Here is a 14,100-nt window from a genome sequence, read left to right as displayed (position 1 = left end):
ACTGAAAAGCCTTTAAGAAGTTCACATTGTAATGTAGAAAAACAAAAAGACGACAAATGAAAATAAGTAAATGGGATGGACCCAGGTAGTTTTAAGTACTACAAAGAGAATAACTGGGGGCAGAGTGCATAGCAGGGCTCTTGGAGATGGTGACAACTGAAGTGATATTTAAATGACAAGGAGGCAACCATACAAAGATCAGGTAAGATTTATTCTAAGAAGAAGAAGCATATCGAAAAGTCTGAGACAGGAATGATCCTGACAGCTCTGGGCAGTAGTCTGGAGGTCCGTGTGACTGGGCGGTAGTGAATGAGAAGGCAAGGAGAGAGAAAATTAGGATGAGCAATTAAATCAAAGACTTGGGCATGGCCAAACCAAGTAGGGTCTTGCAGCCCTGGCAAGGAATTAGATTTAGTCTAGTTGTAAAAAGAAGCCTTTAGAATATTTTAACCAGATGGGTGACATGAAAATAATCAAGATCAGTGTTTAAGAGCTCATGTAAGAGAGCGGGGTTGCCCACAGTCACATCCTGCTTCTGTCAATTATTAGCAATAAATCCTTGAACAAGTTTCTTATCTTCTCTGTGCCTCAGTTTCCTTATCTGTAAAATGGAGACAGATATAATACCCATCTCAAAGGGGTTAAAGGAACAAATACAGGGGCACCTGCGTGGCTCAGTCAGTTGAGTATCTGGCTCTGGATTTCAGCTCAGGTCATGATCTCAGGGTTGTGAAATTGAGCCCTGCATCAGTCTCTACACTCAGCAAGGAGTCTGCTTGGAATGCCTTCTCTCCCTCTCCCTCTGCCTCTTAGCAATGTAGCATTGGAAGATTCAGAAGGAATCCCATATTCTTCACATGCTGGTGCTGCAACCCAAACTATTACCAAGAATGGAGGGGGCATGTTACCAGAGGAAATGCTGAGAGTATACCCTATTTTGACCATGTTTCAACTATGTAATACAACTTGGATGTTAGTTAAAAAGCATCCTTTCATCATTGAAAAGGGAAAGAAGTACTTCAAAGAAAGAAAAAGCTAAACATCCAAAGATGTACTTTGCCTCATTGCCTGTAATGAAGAAAATAGAATTGAAATGCAAGGGAAAATCATTCAGCATTGTGGCATACTAGAAGGGACCTTCAAAGAGCAGCTGATGCACCCACAAAAACTAGAAAGTCATCCTCCACTTGTTCAAAGAAGAAAACACACATGCTGTGCTTAAAGAGTTACAGGACAGAAAACATCTTATAAAAAAAGAACAAAGACAGTGTGTTCAAACTTTTTTTCAATTCGAAATAGGAAGCAAAATATTCCAGAAAGTTTAATTTCGGTGCTAATGGTATCCTTCTACTAATCAGTTGCAGCATAATTATAATCAAAGTAAGCTTATGTTTCACTTTTAGAAAAAGGGAATTATCTTGTTCTTAGTTTCTAAAAAATATATACTGTGACAGCCTTGTAATTGATTTTAAATTGACTTTATTTTCAGCTCTATCTTTAAATAGATACTTTGTAAAATAGGTATTCTCAAAGTTTTCTTGCCAGAATATTTTTGAAAAGTAAATTATGTAAATAGAATGTTTTTGGAGGGGAGACAGGTGAGGGCTTAGGTGGCCTGGTGGGTATTAAGGAGGGCACATATTACATGGAGCACTGAGTGTGGTGCATAAACAATGAATCTTCAAACACTGAAAAAATAGAATGTTTTAAAAAAAAAATTTTTAAATCTAAGAAAAAACCACAGAAGATAAGACTGTGAGGCCTAGAATGTAAAATGTTATTTGCTAGTAATTTGCTTAGAAGTGATTTCCAAGAATATCCCCAAAGGTATCTGACTTTCATTTTAGTTCAAGAAAATATCCCTTAAAAGTTGTCCCTCTTGGAATTAAAACATTAAAAATTGTAAGCCTGTCTGGGTGCTGAGGGAGGGGAAGGGTTGCTGCCTTTCATGATGCATGACCAACTGAAGACTTGGACAGAAGCTTACGACTTGACATTGCAGGGGTTCCGTTTAGAAAACTTCAAAGTGCCAAGGAAACAGAGTGGAAAGCCAGTGCCAACCTAAAGGAAGCTGGTTTTTCATCTGCTTTCCAGCATCTTCCAGAACACTCTCCTTTTCCAACTTCATGACAACCACTGGCAGAATGTCATCACCTTGCTATCAGATTGCAAGCTCTTTGAGGATAAGACGTTTTATTATATCACCCACAGAAATGCACAGTGCCTGAGAAAACTGAATAGTCTATTAATATCTTTTAAATAAAGGTCTGAATAAATTCCTGAAGTTCTGGCATATAATGTGCACACCTTCTCTAACTGCTTCCTGTTAAGAGTTTCTAACCTTTAAAATACTAAATTAATAAATTTAAAACAGAACCTGATCTTTATAAGCTTGCCTAAAAACATGGAAACACTTTGACTCTTAATTTGTTAAGGTCTTAAGTTGTTAAAGTCTTAAAATTAAAGAAAAATGTAATCCTATTTTACAAATGAATCAACATCAAGCTTGTTGCTCCAAAAGGATATTGTGAGTGGAGACTGTTAGCTGTCTACCAAAATCTGCCCTCCCCAATATACTTATATTTCTCATTCTCCACTGCAGTTGAGTATAACCAGGCAACTATGTTCTCTCTAATGGAGTAAGAGGGGAAGTAGGGTGCCACCTTCAGATCTGGTCCACAAAAAGTCTCCCAGAAGGCTGCCTTTGTACTCTTCCCTGCATCCACTCAGCTGTCAGGGAGAGCACCACAAGCTGGAGGTGGCACCACACGTTTACCCTGGGTCCCTGAATGCCTGTGTGGAGCAGAGTCTCCTCAGCCGGCTTGGAACATCCCCTATGAACTGTCATCTAAGGGAAAAAGAAACACTCTTGTGTTTGAGCCACTGTATACACACTGAGTCGATTTATAAGAGCCCTTGAGCCTATCCTAATTCACATGAGTACAACTTAATGAGCGCCTATTCTTTGCTAGGTAGTGTGTTAGGGAGGGATTCCCATGAACTTTATAAGACACTATTATTAATCTTGTACTTACTGAGCCCTAATGTGTCAGGCACCAATAAGCATTTTCTGTTATGACCTCATTTATCCTCACGATAGCCCTATAAAATAGGTCCTATTTTTCTCATTATACAGATGAAGAAACTGAGGCTTGGACAAGTTAAAAAAAATTGGCCCAAAGCCACAGCTAATAAGCATTAAAGCGGGAACCAAGCACAAGATACACAAAGTCCATTGGGTTAACCTCTAGGCAATGCTGCCTCGGCCAGGTATTATATCAATACCTATATAGGTATAGATGTATATAGGTATACATATAGGTATATAGGTATACATATAGGATATAGGTATACATATATACAAGGGATATATCCGAATGCAACAGAAACATCAAGAACAGTGTCAAAGAAAGTAAATTGTGCAAAAGACTCTGATTAGTGTGACTTCAAATAGGTATGTTTCACCACAATTGAAATGATCATGTTCTGTCTGTCTAGCCCCAATGGTACACTTTCAACTCATATGAATGCTCTTAAGCCTACAGTATGCACATTGGGGCACTGGATGAAGGAGCTGGAGCTGCTAAAAGGTCAACAGCCTAGACCCTGACCTTGAGGAGAGACAACACACAACAGGTACCTACAGGAAGCAAGCAAAAGGAGCAGTGTTCTTTGAAAGATTTCTAGTGGTAAGTGACCTAGAGACTAAAAAACCTGTAACATAAGTCAGGATTAGGCTTTTTCAAAATTGACCTCTACTATGGAAGGTATTTTCATAAGTAGTAATTGTTTTGGTAAATATTGAGCTTTTGACACTCTTTAGAGACTGATCTGAGTATAAATCACTGGACACAAGAGCACTGAATGGGGCACTAACTGGTTTGCATTTGAGTATCCTTGTATAATGTTCTTAGAATGTTGGTTATTAAGGTATTTGAATTTGCTGAACTTGGTAAAATCAAGGCCATCATCAAGGGATACATCTGTACATGGATACACCTAGACTAATTCCTTAAATCACTCTCCAGTTGCAACTTACACTGAAATTCGTCTATTTTTAATTAAGGCAGGTTCTTGTTTTGCTATACATTTTATTACCGTCATTGAAGCCCATAATATAAGTGGCTTTCAAATAACAGAGGGCCTTTGAAATTTGAATTCTCTTACCTGGATTTATATTTGCTTGGCTTGAGATTCTGCCTTTTGTAGCATCAGCCTTTGGCTCAGACTTGCCATTTGAATACAATCTTCTGCTGAGTCTCCTGCCCCCTAAAGAAACAGGGCTACTTGACTCATTTTCCTTTGAAGAATTTTTGGCCAGGTGTACATCATCTGTGTGGGCACTGTAAATTAGACTATCATCCGATATAGCTTCCTTTTCCTGAACTTTTATACTTTTTTGCAGCCCTACATGATCCCCAGTAATCCATATAGAAACTTGGGCCCTGAAGAAACAGACAAGAAAGGCAGAAGATTTTATCTTTGTCTCTTGAGGGCACCCCAGCTGAGTGCCCTCAACCACAAGCTTCTCTCTTCCTACTTCCTATGGAATTGTTCAGAGTTGTTAGAGTCCAGAACGTCATTCACTGGACCACAGTTTTTAATGAACAGGTCTTTTTTTTTTTTTAATACCTTAACAGATATGTAGCTACTCTCCACTTTGTCTCTTACATATGTGATTTTATTTCCATGTGGTAAGTTGACCTAGGCAAGATCTGCCTTCTTGTACAAAGCCCAGTGTGTGTTTTTGGTTGGTGGGTCAGATGAGTCCTCAGAGAAGCAGATGCAAAGACAGAATTTAAATGGCAGGAGATGAATTGAGGGTGATCCATGTGAAAGATAAGGAGGAAACAAAGACAAGTTTCTGAACAGTAATAAAGGCCTGACCCCCGTGGAGAGAAAAGGGAAAAGAAGGATGAGTAGGAAGAAGTCTCATACTGTGGTCCTGCTAGGAAGAGCCTCTGACAGCACAATGGGCTGCCAGCGTAAAGACCACCTGTGGAAGCATCCTGCACTGGACAGAAACAGGCCCAGCTGCCCCACCAAACGTGCTCACTGCCCAGGAGCTCTCAAGGAAAACACGGACTCAGCTCAGACACAGCAGATCCTAAGGCCTAAGGCTGGGGACTTGTCGACTGTCTATACACCTCAAGTCAGGTTTTCTCTTAAAAATAAGAATTGGGTGGTAGGCTTCCAGGAGGGCCTCATCAGGGTTCAAACTGTGGGGGGGGGGGGGTGTTTAAATGATTTATTTGGGAGAGGATCCCAGGAAACCTCAGCAGGGGAGTGAGAAGGTGAAATCGGGGAATGGAAGCCACCAGGAAAAGGAGCGTCACTGTATTAGTTTTCTGTTGCTGTCCTAACAAATTACCACAGACTTAGCAGCATTCATCGGCACGGATGTAGCATCTCCCAGTTTCCAGAGATCAGAAGTGCTGGCACAGCAGTGCTGAGTGGATTCTCTGCTGAGGGTCACATACGACTAAAACAGGTATGGGTAGTTGTGGGCTTTCATCTAGATGCTCTGGGGGAGACTCCCATTCCAGGCTCATTTGGGTTGTTGACAGAATCCAGTTTCATGTGGTGGCAGGTCCCATTTTACTGACTGTCAGCTGGGGAGCAACCTTAGCTTCTGAGGCCTTTTTCTGGTCCTGAAGTCCCAGCAATAATGCATCAATTCCTTCACAAGTTTCAACTCTCTCTGACTTCTTCTGCTATCTCTCTTCTGCCTTGAATGAAGAAAATTCTAAGCTTTTAGGGCACATGTGGTTCAGCTGGACCTACCTGGATAATCTAGGATAATCTCCATATGATCTAGAACCTTAATGACATCTGCCAACACAATTTCACAGGTGCCAGGGATCGGGGTATAGACATCTCGGAGACCATCCTTCTGCCTAGTACAATTTTACAAAGCAGTTTACCATTGTAGGCAACTGGGTCTCAACTCTGCTGGAGAACTCTGGGGGAAAGTATAGACAATAGCCCAGACGTGTCCCACCTAAGCAGTCAAAACTTCTAACACATACAGAGAGCCTTTGTTTGTAATGTTCCTATGAGTTGGACCCAAATTTAAATTAAGTGTGGTGATGTCATCCCTCATCACCCTAACTCTTCACCCTGGACCTGCTTGGGTGCTAGAAGGTACTCTGGGTCTGCATACCCTGGTTCCATGTCAAGTCAGAGTGGCTGTTCTCTACATCACCAGGAAAGAAATGTACTTTAAGCCTTGTAGACAGAAGATTCTTTACATGCACAGTGGAAGTTATTATTTACCCAACAGGAAGTTTACCTTTTTGGGTATTTATAAGTACCAAGATCTCATCATCAGGTTTAGGAAATGAAAGCACTTTTTTTTTTTTTTTTTTAAGATTTTTGTAGTTATTTGACACAGAGAGAGAGAGAGAGGCAGAGCACAGCAGGGAATAGTGGCAGAGAGAGAAACAGGTTCCCCACTGAGCTCCATCTCAGGACCCTGGGACCATGACCTGAGCTGAAGGTAGTCGCTTAACCAACTCAGCCGCCAGGTGCTCCATGAAAGCACTTTTTAGTACTAACTTATTACCTAATAAGGAAGGACATGCTGCTACAGCACCTTTATTGTTCATCAGAAAATAAGTTTGAGATCAGTTTTTCCGTGCTCCTGCTCTCAGAAATTGGGATAGCTATGAAGGACTGACTGTGGAAGTGTCACTTTCTGGATGTTTAAGATGCATGTGCTTTGATCTTCTCCTTTATAGGTCCATCTAATTTCCCACATCAAGCTTCTGTAACAAATTTCCAGAAATTTAGGTTCTCAGAATGTGGATTAAAATGCCATGTTCTGTGTAGCAAGACACCTTTTGCTAAGTTTTGTGTCAGCTATTTTTTGAGTGGTGCATAATAGAGGATGCACCCAAGATGTAGGTTTTTGGAAAACTGAGAACCCTGACATTCAATTACCATCTAAGGCATGCTTTTGTCTTGCTCAAAGTAAATTTAGTGACAATTTTGGCCACATAAAACAATATCTGCAGCTCGAAAAGATCTGATAGACAAGTACAATGCTGTTGTCTAAATTAATATAACATTTTAGAGGCAAAGTAAATATATTTACTGAGTTCATTGTGAGTGAGTGAGATCAAACATAGTTACTGAGATCATTATGCCAAATGCTACAGATGATTTTATAAAATACAACCAAAGGGCATATAATCTAATAGAAAAAAATAAGATTAAACATACTAAGCATTGAAAAGTACACCATAGCATACGATTAAGTGCCAGTTGGAATACTTGTAAACATTCTTAATAAAATTAGAAGAACTTCAAGATTGTCAATGAAGAAGAATCTCCTTATGGGGACCTTATGTCCCTAGTTTTACCTTCTTTCTTAGGAGTTAGTGCTCCTATTCTCCTTTCTATTAGAAAGGAGAAGAAAGGTCCAAGTAGTGGGGTTTAAGCAATGTATAACCCTAATAAAGATCAAGTTTAAATCAGGAAAATCCCAATTTCCTTCATGACTCAAATGAAGGAAAATCTGTAATAAGGTGGAAAATTAGACTGAAAGGAAAAAAAGGGAAGAACAAAAGGGAATTACTTATCATTTGTTAACTGGAACTATCAGCCATAATTTATATACAAATATCTTCGGTAGAGGTCCTGCAGGACAACCTCTCAATCTAGTAGCTAACCAACTAGCTTTTCCCTCCCACCTGAACCTCAGTTGGACCCTTGTAAGTCCAGATTCCCATGATAGGCAGGAGTTAAATTTTCCTGCTTCTAACTCACATCCCCTAAATTCTGGTTTCCTTTCTGAGGGTCTTGTGTCCTCCCCAAGTAATTGACATAATGCCCACCTCATTGAGGATGGACCCTACCACTCCTCCAATGTCACTCTATTTCTATTACTTGTAGTGTTACTGCTGACATTACTACTAATAATAATAAAAGCTACAATTTTTAAAAATTTTTTTAAAAAGACTTTATTTTTTCAACAGAAAGAGAACAGGAGAGCACAGGCAGAGGGAGCAACAGAGGAGGAGGGAGAAGCAGGCTCCCCACTGAGCAGGGAGCCCAACCTGGGACTCAATCCCAGGGCCCTGGGATTGTGACCTGAACTGAAGGCTGATGTTTAACTGACTGAGCCACCCAGCTGCCCCTAAAAAAAGCTAGTATTTATAGAGCACTGACTCTTGACACAGCATTAAACTTTTTATAAAAATCATTTTATTCTCACTATGACCTTATAGAAATACTATGATTTAGAGAGGTTAGGTAGCTAGGCCAAGGCCAGGAAGTAAGAGAGCTGGAATTTTCTTCAAGGCCTGTCTGATTCCATACCTAATGATCCTAACCATTACACAATACTCTCCCCTTAAGGCTCATCCTATAACTTGAAGACAATTATATCAAACCCTCTCCATTCAAAAAACACAGACATGCATAAGATGGTTTGGATTGGGTGGTGATTTATTAACAGGGCAAAGACAAGACAAAAAATATGCTGTGTAGATGGTAATTGCTACCTAAATACCATGTTTTTCTTCATCCCGGTGACGAGATGATGGGGTGCCATCATTGGTTAAGGTAAATAATGGCCTGTTAGTGGCCCCAGACACTTTCAAATAAACATACCTGAGCCAGGTGGGATTCAGACATTGGGAAAGACAAGACCCTGTCAAGTCCTTGTTGTTCCTGATTTTCTCGTAAAGAGGTATAATTATTCTCAAGCTCAGCTTCTGACACCAAACTTTGGTTTTCAATGACTCTCATCAAATTCCTCTGATTATAGGTTTGTTACTCTTCTCAGTCCTCCCAGTTGTGCTTGGCTTCCTGCCACACAACCTGCCATTATCACCACCAGGATTTAAATAGTACCTCTTTAGACATAGTAAGCCTGAGACTCTCATATTTATAAATGAAAGATATAATTGGCTTTCACAATGACCACCAGCTTTGGATTCTTCTCACAAATACAGAGATTGTCTCATCAAACTTTTCCAAATAACAGGTTGGGTATTTTGTCTCAGTTCAACAAACATTAATTGAGGACTACAGGGCCATTCACTATGCTAAGTGCTGGGGGTAGGAAGATAAATGAGCTTTATGACCAAGACTTGTCTGGCAATAGAGATCATTACACATGACATAGTGTCAGCAGAACAGCCTCGAAGATGAGACAGAGGGTCAGGAGTGCTCTGCCAACATAGGGAAGTGGCATTTACAGTGACTTGTAGGTTCAGGGTTTCTTAGCAGAATCTTTGTGCATACACTTTACTAAAAAGCCATGCATTCATCAATAGCTGGAAAAATGACACCTGTAATCAAAAATAGTCATGAAAGAAAAGACAGTCTTCACAGATGCTATAACTTTGTTATACTTAGGCGGTGATTCTTTATCAGCTTCATGGCTGTCCCCATACAGGCTAACAGTATGTTCTGGCAAAACAGAGGACTCTCAAAGAATGAATTCAGAGCACCCTTATTTCCACTAACCCTCTGCAGCCAGATTTCACAACCTGAAACCCCTTTCTGAGTACTTTCTGGGAACACCCTCAGAGATAGAAAATTTAAATATAAGCCCTCTTGAAAAGGATGCGTGGGGGGAAAAAAAAAAAAAACCTAAAACAAGGGCCTATCCCATGGCAGGCACTACACTAAATACTTTTGTGTAATCATCACATTTAATCCCCACAGTAGTATGAGCTAGGCAGCAGCCTTCTCCCCCTTGGCAGTTGAGGAGACTAAAACAGAGCATCAGGGGGTGGAGAAACTTCAAGTAGCTTATGTGAGGATGCAAATCCAAGACTGGTCATCTTCGGAGGAATCAGGTCCAGGTGGCACGAGTAAATAGGGGGCAAAAATAACTGATGTCCAAAAGTTTCCTAAGGATAAAAGGATGAAATAGATCTAAGGGGGGGGGGGGCACTGAAGAAAAGAGAAGGATGGGAAAGGAAGGTGCTTAATAAAATTCTACCTTTTGGTGGGTTCTGCTGAGAAAGAACCCTTCCCATATCTTACTAGAGCCTTCCTGACCCTTCTCTCACCCCCAGGACACATGCCACACAAACTCTGCAGAGGTGTGAAATCCAACTTAATTTTCCACCTGAGAAATTCTAGGACCAGTGCACATTAGACTTACACTAGGCAAAGGCCCAACTCTCCCCACTCATTCAGCAGGCACATTTGGGACACTAAATTGCAGGAAGCGATTATCCTTATCGTTTCCATCAAAGGAATTATCTTTAAAAGCTAGTCTTATTGTGAACAATTACTGAAGCAGCTGCCAAGCATGGACCTTCTGCCAAATCCTAGTCCACAAAGTAGGTTTCTATGATGTGAGGACAATGGTTCTGGGAACCTATGGTAGTCGTTCTATAAGCATATTTATATATTCCTCAAGGCCCCTCATCACCCTGTCCAGGAACTAATAGACTTTTCACACAAGGCAAAAGCTTTCAACATATTCTAGAAACTGAACTACATAACCAACATTCTAGTCTATACTCTTCAACTAATTAGCATGTGACCTTTAGAAACACATTCTAAAATTCCACTGTATGTGAGAGGAGAGCTACACGATTTCCGAAGTTTTTTCTACTTTAACCATGTGACTCTAAGAGATGTCATTTTAACTAATACATCAGCATAAATCCACATAGGGTGCGAGATACTGTATCATGAGGTGAAGGACACAGAACAGGTAAACCATCCCCCCATGTCCCCAGAGAGTCGCTTTGTCTGGAGAACTGTTAGGAATACGGAAATCATAAAATTATCACTGTGATTTGCACAGTTCAACCTTTACTTCTTTCCATCATAATCCTTATAGAAAATTGAAGATACAGAGTGTGTATATGTGTGGGTATATGCAATCCTATCTACCTCACATTATGGTTGCAGGATTAAACCTAGAAATATGTGGGGAAAAAACCCTAGAAATATGTGAAAAATGCCTAGAACAAGTAAACATTAGCTAATAACAATAACTAACATATGTTGAGGCTTTTCTATATGCCACATATTTGTAGCACATTATCTTGTCGTAAGTTACCTAAAGCTCCTGACAGTCTGAGAGATGTGTAATCCTATGCCCATTTTAAGGATGAGAAATGTAAGGCTTAGAAAAGTAAGGAGCTTGCAAAGGCCATGCGAAACAGCAATTTAAATTCATCCCTGATTCCAAACTCATACATTTAACCAACTCATTTTCCTCTTTGGTCATTCTTCCTCCACGCAGCTGGCCATGTTCTACATGTCTAACACCATGGTCTCAGTTTTTCATCAGAATTTCTAAAATACATATCTAGTGATCTAGTGTTAGTAATGGTAAAGGCTCACAGTTTTAAACCTTTCCAGGTCCTTTATTTATTTTTTGAGTATAACTGACATATAATGTATATTGTTTTCAGGTGTACAACAGAGTGATACCACAGGTTTATACATTATGTTATGTTCACAAGGATAGCTACCATCTGTCCCCATACATGACTATTACAATATCATTAACTATATTCCTTATGTTGTGCCTTTTATTCCCATGACTTATTCTGTAACCGGAAGCCTGTATCGCCCTCTCCCTTCATTAGCTCATTTTGCCCAACCTCCACACTCCTCCCCTCTGGCAACCATCTGTTCATTTTCTGTGTTTATAAGTCTGATTCTTCTTTTTGTTTATTCATTTGTTTTTTGTTATTGTTGTTTTTAGATTCCTAAATGTGAAACCTGAAAGCATAAAAACTCCCAGAAGAGAACAGAGACAGAAATTTCTCTGATACCATCCATAGCAACATTTTTCTAGGTAGGTCTCCTAAGGGAAACAAAATTTAAAATAAACTATTAGGACTACATCAAAATAAAAAGCTTTTGTGCAGCAAGGAAACTCTCCTGTTTCTTTTTTAAAACATCTCTATGACATCACTCCATCCATTCCGTGGATCATTTCACTTTTTCTTACCGTATTAAGCAACATGCTCAAAAGTCACGAGAATTTTGAAACAGTTCTGTAAGTGTCTCCACTCACCATCACCATCATCATCAACCACTGGTTAAAGACCAGTTTTCTTTCTGGAGAAATTAGCACACACTGCTTGTACAATTGTTCGCAAAACACCTCTCCCTCTGGGATATTCTTACTGTTAATCACCTTCCTGTCTCCCCACACGCATTTAAAATTTATATTTATGTCTCAAGTCCACTGCCATCTGCTTTTCTCTGTGCTTGTACTCAGCTATACAAGGTCCCTTCTTCCTGGTTGTCCCTCTTGACAGGTTTTCCATTCCTCACTGGTCTAATAGGATTCTGTCATAGTCATTCTCATTTATTGCCACACCAAACCAGTGCTAGAATGTTCATTCCAGCCTTTACTACCACAAGGTTAGAAGAGTGGCATCTTTCCCCTTCCCTGTGTCAACCTCAATTCCATCTATCACATAGATCTTGTCAACCTTAACTGCCCACCCCCTTGCCTATAAATAAATTCTAGGCTCTTGACATGCTTATCAGAAGTTTTAAAGTGGGACTTAGGAATCAGTTTCAAGGGCTCTGGAAACCTCCTGAGCCTAGAAAAATGCTACTCGTGTTGGGTAGATGCACTTTTCTTTTTGTTAAAGATTTATTTATTTATTTATTTGACAGAGATCACAAGTAGGCAGAGAGGCAGACAGAGAGAGAGGAGGAAGCAGGCTCCCTGCCGAGCAGAGATTGTGGGGCTCAATCCCAGGACCCTGGGATTATGACCTGAGCCGAAGGCAGAGGCTTTAACCCACTGAGCCACCCAGGTGCCCCTGGTAGGTGCACTCTTCTAATGAGAACATTTATGCTTTCATGGGTTCATAGAGGAATCCGTAAACAAACAAAAATCTGAAATCTTAGATGTAGGTATAAATAGAATCAGAGAATGTTGAACCTAGAAAGTATTTTAAAGAGCATCTAGTTTGTTGCTCCATTATGGAGTCCATGGACAGTTGGAATTGTGCAGTGATAGCAATAGACCTACTTTGCTACTTCAAAAATTTCAAGCACAATGGGAATTACATCTTTAGCTGCGAAAGAGACTGTGTAATACAATGGCCATGTCTAGTTACTGTGTTTTGTACTAGGTACTTTCCATCTTTATTACATTTAATCTTTGAATAGTATCTTTTACCCATGTTTTCTGGATGACAAAACTGAGGCTTTAAAGAATTGCTCACGTTGCCCATGGCCAAACACATTAGAGAGCCAGGATTTGAATGCAAATCGTCTGACTCTAAAGTTTGCACAGCTGATGGCTGTGGAGTGAGGGGGTCCTGTTGGCTTCATGCTCCAGTTGTCAGTAATCTACATTTGGACTAATAAAAATAGAAAAATGTACTACTACTTAACAAATGGATTTTCTTGAGGGCTTTTTTCCCCCTTAAACCAATGGTTCTCGGGATGCCTCGGGGGCTCAGTCAGTTGGGCATTTGCCTTCAATTCAGGTCATGATCCTGGGTCCTGGGACCAAGTCCCACATTTGGATCTTTGCTCAGTGGGCAGCCTGCTTCTCCCTCTGCCAGCTGTTTCCTCTGCTTGTAGTGTCTCTCTCTCTCTCTCTCTGACAGATAAAAGGATGAAATCTTAAAAAAAAAAAAATGGCTCTCAAATGGGGATGATTTTGCCTCATGGGGTACATTTAGCAGTGCCTGGAGACATTTTTGGTTGTTAGAACTGGGGATGCTATTAGCATTGAGTAGGTGGAGGCCAGCAATGCTGTGAAAGATCCTACAATGTCAGGACAATCTCTCCCAACAATGAATTCTCTAGCCCTAAATGTCAGTAGTGCCAGTGTTGATAAATCCTGTTCTAAACGTGGTTTATAGGTAAATAGGAATACCAAAAACCATTCTCTGTGATGAGAATGTTGAGAGCCAGCAATCTTATCCCATCATGGTACAGTAAATACTCTAATTTTTAATTGAATACATGAACTCCTATATTTAGGGAAGAAGACCATTTTTTTCCCTCTCAGCTTCACTTTATTTGCTCTGATATTATCCCCTGTGTCCTCTAACCTGGTGCTTCTCAAGCTTCAATGTGCAACAGAACCTCCTGGAGGGCTTTAAAAACAGACTCTTAGATACCAGCTCCAGAGTTTCT

Source organism: Mustela nigripes, chromosome 3 (assembly GCF_022355385.1).
Source record: "Mustela nigripes isolate SB6536 chromosome 3, MUSNIG.SB6536, whole genome shotgun sequence".
Taxonomy (NCBI): domain Eukaryota; kingdom Metazoa; phylum Chordata; class Mammalia; order Carnivora; family Mustelidae; genus Mustela; species Mustela nigripes.
This window is presented reverse-complemented; position numbering follows the sequence as displayed.